This window comes from Hylobates moloch, unplaced genomic scaffold (assembly GCF_009828535.3).
Source record: "Hylobates moloch isolate HMO894 unplaced genomic scaffold, HMol_V3 SCAFFOLD_8, whole genome shotgun sequence".
Lineage (NCBI taxonomy): Eukaryota > Metazoa > Chordata > Mammalia > Primates > Hylobatidae > Hylobates > Hylobates moloch.
Genome location: NW_026652283.1, coordinates 27,435,098 through 27,451,392, shown reverse-complemented (window position 1 = coordinate 27,451,392; position 16,295 = coordinate 27,435,098).

Here is a 16,295-nt window from a genome sequence, read left to right as displayed (position 1 = left end):
GGGAATTGAACAATGAGAACACTTGGACACAGGAAGGGGAACATCACACACCAGGGCCTGTCGTGGGGTGGGGGAAGGGGGAAGGGATAGCATTAGGAGATATACCTAATGTAAATGACAAGTTAATGGGTGCAGCACACCAACATGGCACATGTATACATATGTAACAAACCTGCACATTGTGCGCATGTACCCTAGAACTTAAAGTATAATTTAAAAATGTATAGAACTATATATATCATATAAAAATTAATTTTAAAAATCAGGATTAGCTATATGAATATCAGATAAGATTTCATAGCAAAGAAAATCATCATAATCAGAGAGGGGCATTACATAATGATAAGCAGGTTGATCAACGAAGAAGGCATAGTGATTCTAAATGTTTATGCATCAAACAACAGAGCTTGAAAATATGTCAAAATTAAATTGGTAGAACTAACACTGAAAATAGACATGCCAACAACTAGAGATGGAGACTTCAACAACCTCTCCCAACAACTGACAGAACAACTAGGGAGATAATCAACAAGGATGTAAAAAAAAATCAACACCACAGTCAAGCAACAAGATTTAATGGACATTTATAGAACGCTTCCCCCAACAACAGCAGAACTCTAATGGCAACAGAATATATTTTGAGACAATATTCTGGGCTGTAAAACAAACCTTAACAAATTTAAAAGTTGTGAAATTATAGAGCATGTTCTCTACAATATAATCAAACTAGAAATCAAGTAACAGAAAAATAAACAGGAAAAATCTACAAACATTGAAACTAAATAGCACACTTCTAAATAATCCATAGGTCAAGGAGGAAGTCTGAAAGGAAATAAAAATTCATTGAGTTGAATTAAAATGAAAATACAATATTTCAAAATTTATGGGAAACTGCTAAAGTAGTACATAGAAGAAAATTTATAGTACTGAATGCATACATTGGGAAAGAGGAATAGTCTCAGACCAATAACCTAAGTTCCCACCATAAAAACTCAGAAAAAGAGCAAAATAAACCCAAAGCAAGCAGAAGGAAGGAAATAATAAGGATCAGAACTGAAATCAATTAGGTTGTAAACAGAAAAACAATAAAAATAAATGAAACAAAGTCTGGTTCCTCAAAATGATTTAAAAACTAAATCTTCAGCAAGACTCACACAGGAAAAAAAAAAGAAAACACAAATTGTCAATATCACTGAAGACACAGACAATATCCATATAGACCTTGTCTACATCAAAAGAATAATAAAGTGAATATGATAAATAAAAAAAGTTCATATTTATATGTGGGGTTTGATCTTGTCATCATGTTGTTAGCTAATTATTATGCAGACTTGATTTGTAGTTACTTTGTAGTGTCAATGGTCTATGTACTAAAGTGTGTTTTTGTGAGGCCAGTAACAGTCATTCCTTTCATATTTAGCACTCCCTTAAGGACTTCTTGTAAGGCATGTCTGGTGGTAATCAATTCCCTTATATATGCTTGTCTGAAAAAAAAATCTTATTTCTTCTTCACTTATGAAGCTTAGCTTGCTTGGATATGAAATTCTTAGTTGGAATTCCTTTTCATTAAGAATGCTTCATATTGGCCCCTAATCTCTTCTGGCTTGCAGGGTTTCTGCTGAAAGGTCTGCTGTTACCTGATGACATTCCCTTTGTAGGTGACCTGCCCCTTCTCTCTAGCTGTCTTTAACATGTTTTACTTCATTTTGACCTTGGAGAACCTGATGACTATGTGTCCTGGAGATGATTGTCTTGTATAGTATCTCACAAGGTTCTCTGCATTTCCTGAATTTGAATATCAGCCTCTCAAGCAAGGTTCAAGAAATTTTCATGGACAATGTCCTCAAATATTTTTTCCAAGTTACTTTCTTTCTTTCTCTCTCTCTTTCAGGGATGCCAATGAGTTATATAATTTGTCTCTTTTCATAATCCTATATTTCCCAAAGGTTTTGTTCATTCATTTTTATTCTTTTTCTTTATGTTTGTCTGTCTGAGTTATTTTGGAGAACCTGTCTGTGAGCTTTGAGATTCTTTCCTCAGCTTGGTTTATTCTGCTGTTTATATTTGTGATTGTATTGTAAATTCCTGAAGTGAGATTTTCAGCTTTGTTAGATTAGTTTGGTTCTTTCTTATAACCGGCCATTTCATCTTTCAGCTCCTGTATCATTTTATTGTTTTTCTTAGTTTGGGTTTCAACTTTCTCCTGAATCTCAATGATCTCCATTCCTATCTATATTCCGAATTCTGTGCCTGTCATTTCAGTCACTTCAGCAACTTCAGCCTGATTAAGAACCACTGCTGGTGAACTAGTGTGGCCATTTGGAGGTAAGAAGACAATCCAGCTTTTTAAGGTGCCACAATTCTTGTGCTGGTTCTTTCTCATTTGTGCGAGCTGATGTTTGTTCAATCTCAGTAGTTGCTGTCCTTTGGATGGGGTTTTTGCTTGTATCTTCTTTGATGCCCTTGGGTATTTGATTGTGGTATAAGGTGGGTTCAATCAGCTGGCTTTGCTTCTAGAAGATTTTAGGGGACCACGGCTCAGCTCGGCACTCCTGGAATGTGTGCTCTGACTCTGAAGGACTGGGACCAAGCCCCTTGCTTTGTTCTCTGGACCCTTGAGGTTAGGAATCTGCAGTGTTGGAGGGGCAGAGGTGTTCTCAGTCTGTAGGTCACAACACTCTGATGGGGGGTGCCAGCCAAAGTACTTCATCAGGGCAGTGGCAGTGGCAGTGGCAGTGGGAGTGGGCCATCAGAGAAATGCAAATCAAAACCACAGTGAGATACCATCTCACACCAGTTAGAATGGCCATCATTAAAAAATCAGGAAACAACGGTGCTAGAGAGGATGTGGAGAAATAGGAACACTTTTACACTGTTGGTGGGATTGTAAACTAGTTCAACCATTGTGGAAGTCAGTGTGGCGATTCCTCAGGGATCTAGAACTAGAAATACCATTTGACCCAGCCATCCCATTACTGGGTATATACCCAAAGGACTATAAATCATGCTGCTGTAAAGACACATGCACATGTATGTTTATTGTGGCACTATTCACAATAGCAAAGAGTTGGAACCAACCCAAATATCCAACAACGATAGACTGGATTAAGAAAATGTGCCACATATACACCATGGAATACTATGCAGCCATAAAAAATGATGAGTTCATGTCCTTTGTAGGGACATGGATGAAATTGGAAATCATCATTCTCAGTAAACTATCACAAGGACAAAAAACCAAACACCGCATGTTCTCACTCATAGGTGGAAACTGAACAGTGAGAACTCATGGACACAGGAAGGGGAACGTCACACTCCGGGGACTGTTGTGGGGTTGGGGGAGGGGGGAGGGATAGCATTAGGAGATATACCTAATGCTAAATGACGAGTTAATGGGTGCAGGAAATCAACATGGCACATGGATACATATGTAACAAACCTGCACATTGTGCACATGTACCCTAAAACCTAAAGTATAATAATAAAAATAAAAATATTTTCTCCCAAAAAAAAAGAGACAAAGTTATATTTTTATATTTACTCATTACTTAATGTTTTCACTGCTTTGTGTGTGTGTGTGTGTGTAAATATAAAATCCAGTTAGTATCATTATGCCTCTGTTTAAAGTACAGCCACCCTTTGGTATCTGTGGGGGACTGGCTCCAGGACCCTCTGAGAATACCAAAATTCATGGATGTTCTAGTTCCTTTATAAAACAGTTTAGCATTTGCATATAATTTACACATATCTTCCCATATCTTATGAAACATTTCTAGATTACTTATAATACCTAATACAATGTAGATACTATATAAATAGTTGTTACGCTGTATTACTTAGAGAATAATGACAAGAAAAGTCTGCATATAAATGATGTGGCTCTGATGACTGGAGAAACACCAGGGTCCTTGGTTTCGTGCCTATACAATTAACGTCAGGGACACACATGGAGCGGTTTTAAAGAGCGAAAAGTTTAATAAGCAAGAAAGAAGAAAACGTCTCTCCTGTACAGAGGGAGGGGGTCTCTGAATGGAGAAAACCTGCTTGCTGTGGAAAGCAGTTGGCTATATTGGGAGGCTGGAGGAGGCGGTGTCTGATTTGCATAGGGCCCGTGGGATTGGTTTGACCAGGTGTGTCATTCACGTAGTCCTTGAAAAAACTGGTGCTCCCACTCAAGTTTTTAATATGCAAATACAGGTCGCCATGATGTCCTGCACACGTGGTGTTATCTGAAGGCGGCCATGACACCTGGCACATGTGGTGACAAGGAGAAGAGGGTGGGAACTGCCACGTTGGGTGGATCTACTTTCTAATCGCCTGCATTTGCATATTAATGGTTGCTGGCCTGGTCGCCTTTCTGTCAGAAAAGAAATGTTTTGGGAGCTGTCTTTATTAAAAGAAAAAGCCTTACCAAGGACTCCTTACCTTTACTACCTGCCTAAAATAATTTCTTAATAACTCCTACATTATTCCTCCCTGAAGAGAAGTAAACCTAACTGCTGTTGGGGTGTTGGACGACGATTCTTTCTGGCTACTTCCTGCTGAAAAGGGGCATTGTGCGGGGGAGCAGCAGTTGAGCCTTCTTCTGAGGTTGATCTAAGGGTTCTTGGAAGAATGGCATGTCCATGTGAGCTCTGCTCACAGCACTGTTTGGAGTTTGACTGCTTCTAAATGAAAAGAGATAAATTTTACAAGTTTAAAATACAGTGATAGAATATAAGTATTAAGATTACCACCATTTGTGGGGGTCCTATAGACCATAACTGACAATAGAGTTTGATACCCGTTAGTTACACCTACCGAGGACTCCTAACCCTTACTATCTGCCTGAAATAATTTCTTAATAACTCCTATATTATGATCAATACAGATGCGACAATCTTTAAAAAAAAATTATCCACAATTTGTTGAATCCATGAATGCAGAACCCACAGCTATAGAGAGTCTACTGTATTTTATTTAATATTTCTTATAGTGTAGGTCTACTGGGGACTTAAAAATCTGAACTTTTTTTTAGTCTGAAAACTTACCTCTAATTTTTAAACTATATTGTTATTGGATGTGGAATTCTAGGTTAACTTAATTTTTTAATATAATTTTAAAGATGTAATTTTATTGTCTTCTGTCTTGCATAGTTTCAGACGAGAAATGTGCTGTAATTCTTATTTTTGTCCTCTGTATATAAGGTGTCTTTTACTCTGTTTTTTACTTAAAATTTTTTTTCTTTATTGGCAGTTTTCAAACATTTTTTGTTGAAAATCTTAGATCTGTGAGTTTATAATTTTTATCAAATTTGGAAAATTTTCAGCTATTCTTTCTGGAAATACTTTTTCTCTCTCCTCCATTTTGGTTTCTAATTTCATATATTGTCTCCCTCTTAATTACAGAGGTTCTATTAAAAGTTTTACCACTTTTTTTTTTCTTTTTGTTTCATCTGATAGTTTCTATCATTATATTTTAAGTTCACGGATTGCCTCTTTCATCATTTCTAAGCTGCTTCTATTTCTTAAAGTATTTTTAACTTGAGATATTATATTTTTTCATCTCCAGAAGTTCCATTTGAATCTTTTAAAAATATTTTACACGTTTCTATTCATTATTTCATGCTTTCTTTTAAATTCTTGAACATTAAAAACTACCTAGATTATTTAAAGTTTTTTTCTGCTAAGATCATATCTGTCATTTCTAGGTATGTTTCTGTTGACTGGTTATATGTTATATTGTTTCTATTTTTCTTCTGTTAATGTGTCACATTTTCATGCCTCTTTGTATGTATAACAAATTTTTACTAGATTGTCATTTTCATGCTTTCAAGTGCTGCATTTTATTTTATTTATTTAAAGCGTATTGGCTTTTGTTCTGGCAAGTAGTTAAATTACTTGTGATCAGTTTTATCCTTTTAAACCTTTTTTCAAGCTTTTTAAGAGAAGATTTAGAGCAATTTTACTCTAAAGACTGTTTAGCACCACTATCAAGGCATGACTTTTCTGGAGTCTTAATTAATGGCTCAGGTGTTGAACAAGGACTCTCTATTCTAGGTGGTTAGAACTTAAATATTTCCCAGACCTGTGTAAAATCTAGGAACTATTTATCTTACAAATTCACAACACTTTTTTTGGTCTAGCCTCATAGGGTTCTATCCTCCTGAGGCAGCATAATAGTCAACAGTCATTTAAATGGAACCCCTAATGTATCTTTATACATTTCCCACTTTCTGAGTATTCTTCCCCAAACGTGCCTGGCACCTCAGCCTCCCTGAACTCGTTTCTCTGTCTTCTTGATTCAGCCAGTCTGCCATGCTTTATTTGGTATATCCCCTCTACACTGAGCTTTATAAAAGTCTCTAAGCAGAGAACAAAGACTGTTGTAGAACTCACATCATTCATTTGCTTTCTCTCAGGAATCAGTCCTCTGATGTCTATTGACCACTGCCTAAAAACCACTGCCCTATGTATCTTTTCAGTTTTCTATTATTTACTATACAGTAATAAGTTTAATCCCAGTTATTAGGTTGGTGCAAAAGTAATTTTGCCATTACCTTTAATGGCAAGAACTGCAGTACTTTTGAACCAACCTAATATTTTTATCATAGCTGAAACTCACTAAACCTTAACTTGTTTTTTGATTTTATCCTATAAAGTATACTGTTGGAAGCCAATTTCCCACAGGTCTTTCACATTTCTGTATATCTTGTGAACAAGACACTAATTCAAGGACGTTCTCAAGCAAACAATCTTGAAAGACAGAAATACTGTCCCTCAGAACAAAGGGCAGATTTTCTTACAGCCTTGGAAGCTCGAGATAGTATCTCTCTCTGGAGCAATGGCAGGCATACTTACTTTTTTTAAAAAACAATTTGTGTTCCCTAAGCACCCTATGTTCCCAGGGTTCCTGTCCTACAAAAAACTCACTGTATTTACAGTCATCTTCTGACCCTCTTCACTAAGAAAATTGGGGCTTGAAGAGCTGCTGCAAAATGCTAAGATTCTGTCTGCTGTTACTGCTGTCAGCAATAAATTGTCTTTTGTCTCTGACCCCAGAAGTGTCATCTTTTCTTTTCTTTTTTTTTTTTTTTTGAGACAGAGTCTCACTCTGTTGCCTAGGCTGGAGTGCAGTGGCGCAATCTCGGCTCACTGCAAGCTTCGCCTCCTGGGTTCATGCCATTCTCCTGCCTCAGCCTCCTGAGTAGCTGGGACTATAGGCACCCGCCACCATGACCGGCTAATTTTTTGTATTTTTAGTAGAGGCAGGTGTTAGCCTGGATGGTCTCAATCTCCTGACCTCGTGATCTGCCCACTTCGGCCTCTCAAAGTGCTGGGATTACGGGTGTGAGTCACCACACCCGGCCAAGTGTCGTGTTTTCTACTAGCATCCATGAAACTGTGATAGAATAAATTTGTTAGCTTGTAAGCAGGGTGAAATCTCAGAACCTTCACCATTTTTGATATACACTTGCTGAATGTACAATTTACATTTGTATTGGATGAGATAAAAATAAAATACAGCAACTTATAATAATAGCTAATATTTATTCAGGAAATACTTCTCAAAAGGTACTTTACATAAAATTATTCCAAAAACTCAGCAAAGTAAGTTATTATTCCCATTTTTTTTCACATGAGAAAGAGGTTCAGACAGGATGTGATTTGGGTAAAGCCAAATGGATAGTAAATAGTAAGTCAGCATTCAAACTAAAGCTTTTCTGTTCTCCTTCCAATGTCATGAAAACTCCCAGTACTACACAATTATAACAATATTAACATAAAAAGCATATAATTGAGGTTTAAATTATGTGGTAGGCTAAAATAACTATAGAAATTCTGAAGAAATTGAATCTGGTGCCAGCTAAATGCCTCAGAAAAGACTGATTTTAGGAAGAAGAATGAAGTAACCAAAGCTATTGCCAAGAGTCTGATACTCAAAAACTTTCCTGGGAAGGCCTCTATAAATCCTACAGTATACAGTGGAGCTATGCTATTTCCTGCCTCAAAAGCGAGGTTATGAAAAGTGAGATTACAAAACAAGAGTGTATTCATGACACATATCGAATGATAACCACTCCAGCTTTATATATCTAGCTCTTGCTTACCCACTGTGCTATTCCTGATTAGACTGCAGGCTTACAGAGGACATTTCAGTGATTGTAGGCACAATGGAATACACTTTAGTCACCAAAGGCACCATAAGGAGTATGGGTTGTTTCTTGGTAAAGGAGTTGACAAAATAAAATATCTTTTCTTTTAATACTTATCCTGAAAAGAAAATAAGTGAAAAACACTTATTACTGATTAAGTACTTAATTGTTATAACCTATTTATAAAATCTTCCTAAGGACACTTAAAAGTCCCTGGATATACCAGAACATTGGAAATAAAATATGCCCTCTAACACTATTTGTTATTTAAAATCCTAAAACTAAAATATTAGAAACCAAGGAACATAGAAGCCAACTGAGTCTTACATAGGTCACTGAGGTGTGAAAGGGGTAAAGAAAGGCAACTAATTAACAGGAACTGTCCTTTTAACATGTTCAAAGACTGATCTTAGCATAGCATTCTAAATCTGATTTTTTTCCCCAGAGGGTAAAGTGAAAAAGTGAAGAAAAATATACTCAATCTTGCAAGTGCTAATGAAAACATGAGCTATTTGTATAAACAACTAAATCTGAATAAAAAAGAAAATTGGGTATTAAATTGAATAGGATTCTATAACTGTGACAGTTAATTTTAGGTGTCAACTTGATTGAATTGAAGGATGCATAGATGGCTAGTGAATCATTGTTTCTGGATGTGTCTGTGAGGGTGATTTGGAGGAGATAGGCATGTGAGTCCAAGGACTGAGTGTGGAAGACCCGCTCTCAATGTGGGCGGCACTGTCCAATCCGCGGGGGTCCTAGATGGAAGGGCAAATTCTCCCTTTCTCTCTTTCTTACTCTCTCTTTTGGAGGAGGACACGCTTTTTCTCCTACCCATGGATATCAGAACTCCAAGCTCTTCAGCCTTTTGGACTCTGAGATTTGTACTAACAGCCTCACATGGCTCTTGGGCATTTGACCTCAAACTGAGAGTTATACCATTGGCTTCCCTGGTCTCCGGCTTTACAACTTGGACTGAGCCACACTACTGGCTTCTCTGGTTCTCCAGCTTGCAGACAGTTATATGGGATTTCTCAGCCTCCATAATCATGTGAGCCAATTTCCCTAACAAATCTTCTATCATCTGTCTGTCTGTCTATCTATCTATCTATCTATCTATCTATCTATCTATCTATCCATCCATCCATCTTATTGGTCCTGCCTCTATGGAGAGCTGTGACTAATACAGTAGCCAAAAGCTCTCTGCGTCTGGCTTTGAATCTGCTAGAGTAAAACAAATTGGACTCTTTCACAAATTAAAAAACAGATAATTTAAATATCTTTTAACAACTGGAAGAAGCACGTCTTACATTTTTTAATACAACAAATATTTATTGAGGAATATTCTGTACTGGAGGCTGTTAAGAGACATAGAGGCAATAGACAGAATATATTCCCCCAGTGCTTAAAGAAGCAGGGAATGCTATGGTGGTAATAAGTGCATCCAAGTAAGTATTTGAAGTCCATGCTTAGTAAGAAGGTAAGTGGAGTGGACACAAGGAGATGGAAAAAAAGAGCTAGAAATTGGTAACCAGATGAGGTACAAAAAGCTATCCCCAGAGACATGAGACATGCAAGAAGCCGAAGACTGGAGTTACAACATCAAGATCTTGAAGACCTTCTATCACCCTCATGGAACTGATCCTTCTGAGAGCACTGGCAGCAAAAGGATACAGGACAGACTTGACCATACTTGGAGGAAAAGCAAAAATACTGAGACAGTGCAATAGCAGTTTGAGATTTGAATATACTAAATTGGGTTCTATTCTAACATTTTTAAAGGCTAGGACACCATTACTTTTTTTTTTTTACTTTAAGCTATGAAGTCATAAACCAAAAAAGTAACTGCTTAACCACAAAATAAGATAGATTGGATTTCATTTCCCCCATGAGAATAGCTAATGGGTCCAAATGTAGCCAGTAGGCACCAGAGTTGATTTTACACAAAGAATGGTCATTTTTAGGAAAATATTGTGATAAAATGTTTAGAGAAGGAAAGTGTGACCCTGAGGACATGGATTAGATACTCCCACCAAGGAGAGAGCTAAACTACTCTGTCCAAGCAGTCAACTGTACGTCATATTGTGGAAAACAAAGGAGAGAAGAAAGTAAAAGCCTGGTAAAGTGGTAGGTGGCTAGAATCCCAGTTGGAGGGCATGGCCCAGCGGCTTTTGAAGAACAGGGAAGTCTAATATACATGTTAAAATTAACTGCTAAATTGGTCCATTCCTTTTTACCACTTCCACCAAATCTCTAGTCAGCACACACAGATGTCGCATGCGAGTAGTATTTCGGAGAGAGAAAATTAAGAAGGGGTTATGTGGGAATGAGATAACTACCCAGCTGCAAGATGCACATTGGACAACATCAGCAGATGCCAGAAACCAGAGCCAGATGTAGCTAAGAAAAACAAACACCTCGGAGTTTGAAGAAATCTTGGGAAGGCAATAGACTTCTTAAGGGCAAGGTGACCCAAGCTGACATCTGGGTAACATGGATAAGAAAAGACCCTCTTCTTTAGTATTGCCTGATTTAGATCTTAAAATGGCAAGGCAGTGATTTTCCTGTGAAATAAGTTTAGATATATTCAGTTTGGCAGACTGTAAAGCAAAGTGCACCATTTAGCTATTCCTGTGGACTTGAAGAGTTTTATTGGATTAAGACTTGAAGGAATTTTAAATAGCTGCATATATTTTCAATAAAAAATTAATTTCACTATTGTTTTTCTGTACAATTTGACAAGTATATATGCTGATTAAAATGAATTCCACTTAGTGTTTTTAAACAATAATAATGCTCAGTCTTTAATATGTTCCAGTTTATTTTCCAGTGACAGAGTTTATTATGTGATTATTTAGGCCGAGTGGAGCAGACACCCCAAGTAACATAGCTTGCAGAAGAAGGGAATTTATGTCTCTTTTCACATATAAATCTAAACTGAGGAGGAAGCTCTGCTCAGCAATGTTATCAGGACTCAGGTTCTCCTAGCTTGTAGTTCCACCATTCCAGGGATATAAAATTAAAAATGTAAATATGTTAGCTGAACTCTGGTGCTGCTTAAATATGTTCTCCCAGTCACTGCATACTGACTTGTCACTGGATGTCAGACTGTTATGGGTCTCTCAGCTCTCTGTAACCCCAAAGCGAAGACATGGCATGTATATCTCACATTCTTCTCCAAAGCACAGCACACACTAGGTGATCATGTTGGCAACCTTTACTAATGCTAAAAGATAACATGAAACCACAATAGGGAGGAGGATACCAAATGTAGATAAGCAGGCATCACTTCTCTCAGCAGCCATACACCTCCTAGGAACTCACTGGCTGCTCCTCCCTTCAGCTCCTTCCAGATGCCACTAGGTAGTACAATCTATGCATCTCATATATCAAGAATGCTCTTTTGATGTCTTTCTCCATAAGTCTAGATCTCTAATCTTTTGACAAGTATCCAGCTTCCCCTGAAGGGAGATTAAAAGTCAGTTGACATTTTAATAATGTTGGTAGTGATGCACTTAAGCATTCCTATTTGTTTTAGTTTTCCCATTCAGAACTTCCCTATGAAGAATGGGTAGATACTTGCCCCAGAGCCATATGATTGTAAAGCTTCCTGAAGTGATCCTTTTCAGAATTCAGGAAGCCCTCACCCGCTCCACTGCCACATGGGCTAATTTCTGCTTCCATCCTAGAATTGAGAAACTGCTACAATTTTTGTTTCTACAGAAGTTTCTTTCTTGAAGAGACCCATCAGTCTTGTAGAGATCCATCACTATTAGCCCTATGTACTACATGTACTAATGAATATTAAGCCATCGCCCACTATGTGTATTGTCAGTTATGAGCATGTCTTACCTCTGCTCATAGATGGTGGTAAGCCTGAGGTCTCTTAAAGGCAGAGATATTCATATTTGTAATCCCACTGAATATAATGTAGTGCTTTCTGCGTATACATATAGGAAATTAATGAGTATTTAATGGGATAAATTGAAGCAAGAGTGGTATGCATAGTCTAATATGGAGAATGCAGCCTAAATAACATTGTTCAATAGCTTTCTATGATGATGGAAATGATCTATGTCTTTACTACATCTGTAGTCACTAAGGTGCAAATGGCTATTGAGCACTTGACATGTGGCTAGTGTGAGTCAGCAATTAAATTTTGTGTATTTAAGAATTTTTGTTGTGAGATTGAGTCTCACTATGTTGTCCAGGCTAGTCTCAAACACTGGGCCTCAAGTGATCCTCTTGCCTTGGCCTTCCAAAGCATTAGGGTTACTGGAGTGAGCCACAGTTCCCAGCTGGAATTAAATTTTTTATTTTAGTTAGTTTTAACTTATTTAAATTTAAATGTAAATAGCCACATGTAGCTAGTGGCTATCTCATTGGGAGGGTAAAGAGAATATACAACAAAAATCTCCACCTCCTTTGTTTTTTGAAGTGTCTTTTTCTTTCTATTCCAAAATAAACAGGATTCCCAGGAGTGACTTGGTTCTGAATGACTTGGAAGTCAAAAGGAAGAGTCCATTTCTCCAGTGACAAAAACATGCCTAACAACAGGCTCTAAGCTGTCCTGGATGCCAATATTTGTGCTGACTACTTTATACTGATTGATTGCTCATACTTCCCGGCAACCCTGTGGAATAGATAACATCATCATCTCCCTTTTACTGAGGTATGGGGATGTTACATCTATTGCCCATGGTCATAGTTTAGCTGGCGCTGCTTTATAAAAGAATGAATGAATAAATTAGTGAATGAATAACTGTGTTGAGATTAATTTCTCAGACATGGTCTAAATGGACTCACTTCACTCTAGTGAGTGATGTTACCTCTTCATGATATGATGAATCACAGAACTGCCACATTCTGAAAAAAGCATATGAGAAACCATTTCTTTTTTCTCTGCCCCTGACTCCTTCCAAGTTGCAAGTCTCAGTGCCCTTGCTTCATTTGTGCTGTGCTTTGCAAGCACTCAGGGAGGAGAGGCTGGAGCAGGGATTTTCCCACAGTCAGACCCTAAAGGCAACTGGAAAATGCTCCCCACCCTTTTTTGTTTTTTTTTTTTTAGGGAACCAGACTGACTGATATGATGATATTTGCTCAGGAAAAGTACTTAAGGAGACAAAAAAGTGGTATAGTTTTTGAAGAAAGATGTCTAGGGAGAGAGGGTAGGAAATTCAGAGGAACTTCTTTTAGCCCTTAGAACATTACCAGGGTTTTTGTTTGGGCTTTATTTGTGCATATGCTTATTTGTTTTTTGAGGTTTTCTGTTTGTTTGTTTTGCTTTTTTGAGACAGGGTCTCACTCTGTTGCCCAGACTGGAGTGCAGTGGCACAATCATGTCTCACTGCAGCCTCCTGGGCTCAAACAATCCTCCCACCTCAGACTTCTGGGTGTCTGAGACCACATGGATGTGCCACCATGCCCAGATAATTTTATTTTTTGTAGAGACCAGGTTTTGTCATGTTGCCCAGGCTAGTCTTGAACTCCTGGGCTCAAATGATCCTTTTGCTTAGCCTCAAAGGTGCTGGGATTACAGGCATGAGCCACCAGGCTCAGCCCGCTTTTTATTCCCAAAAGGCAGAATCCAGTGTCTAAGACCTCACATGCTCTAATTAAGTAAGTGCCAGAAAAGGGCATTTTTTCCTTCTGCACTCAATAAGGGTTGCTAAGGTTGGTGCTTGAAGAAGACGTGAAATCATACTGGGTAGGAGGATGGGAAGAGAAATTCATTACACAAATGGCTAATTATGTAGGAAATGCAATGGAGCAAAACTATCCACCCCCAAACTGGATCATGCGTGGTCTTTTGAGGTTAACAAAAGAAATGCCATGGCAGAAATGATGAAAATCTGTAAGAATGAAGTTCTTGAAGCCAATCTTGTCATTCTTGCTGCTTTCATCTCCTTGCAATTTGGCTCATTATTACTAGAAAAATATACCACAAGATGAAGTTATGTTCCAGAAAGAAAAAAAAAGAATTGCCTAGAGCAGGAATATTATTTTCCTTTATGATATTTTACATATATGTAGTTAAGTCAGCCTAGCAATTAATTAGATCCATGCAAATGTTTGCCCTGTCCTTGTTAAAAGATGACTGTGATTTGGTTTTAAATATATTTGTGTAAAAATATGTTTTCATCTTTAACTGTTTGTATCTATTTGGATGGGCTGCTGTGAGCATCTAGTACACTCCATGATTTCCATTGTGATGGTGTTTATTATTACATATTGCACAACAAGCAGGTGTTGGTGATAATAACATACTTGAAAGAACACCTATAGTCTCACAGCGGGCAAGAATTTGTAATAGCACTGTAGGGATAAACAAGGAAGCCAAGATGGCAGTTGCTATCAACAGGGCAATGCAGATCCAACAGTTGGAGACATTGGTCACCTTGGCGTAGGTGTGGGCCCAGTCCACAATGCTATTGGAGCATGCCAACCTGTGGCCAACATGATAATGCAAGCACAGGTACTAACAGGGGTAAATCACATCTCTCAGGCAAAATACAGGCCAACTTTTCATCTCTGGATGACAGTGCAGCCGCCAAGGGCTTCTGCCCTGGGTGATACCACACCTTATCCACTTCCCATGGTTCTTTTGGGTCCTGTACCCATGCCAAAGTCACAGGGGAACTTATAATAAGCTACACAGAAGGGTCCCTTCCCTGGCTATTCCACTACAGTTAATCACGGAGGCCACACATTAAATAACCAAGGAGTAACAGATAAATCATACTGCAGACCCTCCCCACAGGGGGCTACCATAGCCAACCATATGCAATGAGGGGCTTGAAGGGTTCATGGCCAACACTAGGTTTTTGTCTTCCCCTGCCTTACTGGGGCAGGCAATAACAGATTACCATTCATCCCCATACCTGGCTGGAGAAGGTCGTCCTTCCTCTCCTAGATCTGGCCACGTGGCCTGGCCCTACATGGGTCAGTAACTAACTAGCTAATTCTGTAACTTTCAGGTAATTAATCACAAGGTTGAGCCTCAATAAACTGCCCAGCTATTGCTTTAGATTACCATAGGTGCCACCTCATTGGTGATCACCATCCATATTGTTCTGAGTTCAACTTATTAGCTACTTCATCCACACTTGGTATTAAACCATATAATGTCAGTACTGGGCTGGACTGCAGCAGCAATCCAGGCAGCAGCAGTACTCTGGCTAGACCTATCTGTATACCATGGCTTATTAGGAATGGGGGGATGCCCTTCATTACAGTAAAGGCTCAGGGTCTAGGGGTGCCTCAGGCCCCGTGGCCCTATTTTTCATCTGGACTACAGCCCCTAAGATCTTTTGTAACTCAGCTGCTAAGGAACTTGTACTCAGCGAATTCCACTGTTCTAAGTAAATGCCCCACTTTGCTAAAGTGGATGTCTGTGCTGTCCCAGTCTGTGGGGGGGTTACTATCCATGAGCGCATATATCCTGTTATCGGGTAAGTCATCTGCATGACAACTATAACCTGACCTGCCATGCTTTTATGAGCCTGAAGGGCAGCATATACAGTTACTAACTGCTTTCTCAGTCTGGGGGGTGAGGGGTAGTTACCCATGAATGCACCCATCCTGCTATTACTAAATGCTTCTTTATCAAGGAATACCAGAGCTCAGCTTCCTTCTATACTTGGGACGGAAGGCCTATTGGCATACTCAGACACTCTGTGTGCTGCTATAGGCCCTAACTCAAGCTATCTGTGGTCATTGCACATTTAGGTTGAATGGGCACCCTTGGTCGACTGCTCACAGGGCTTGTGCCTGCTAAATAGCCCACTTCGCTGCCAGATATGCTGTGTCAGCTGCATCATCCCAATCCCAGGCAAGAGGGGTATTGCTACTTCTAAACCTGCAAGATAATCAGAGGTTAGCATAACACTATCAATAAGATCATGACACACGGTGGGGCTTTGCATATAGCCCTACAGCAACACTATGAAAGTTCATTGCTGCCCTCCCATGAAGGCAAACTGTTTCTGGCTCTCTGGAGCAATGTCAGTGGAGAAGAATTGGACTTAGTCAAGTCCCATCACAAAGTGGTACTGTCCCAGTTCCATTGTCAAGCAGTCCATCAAGTCTGTGATGGAAGGTCCAGCTGCATGCAGAGGAGGTGTTACTTTATTTAGTTCCCGATAATCCACTGTCATCTGCC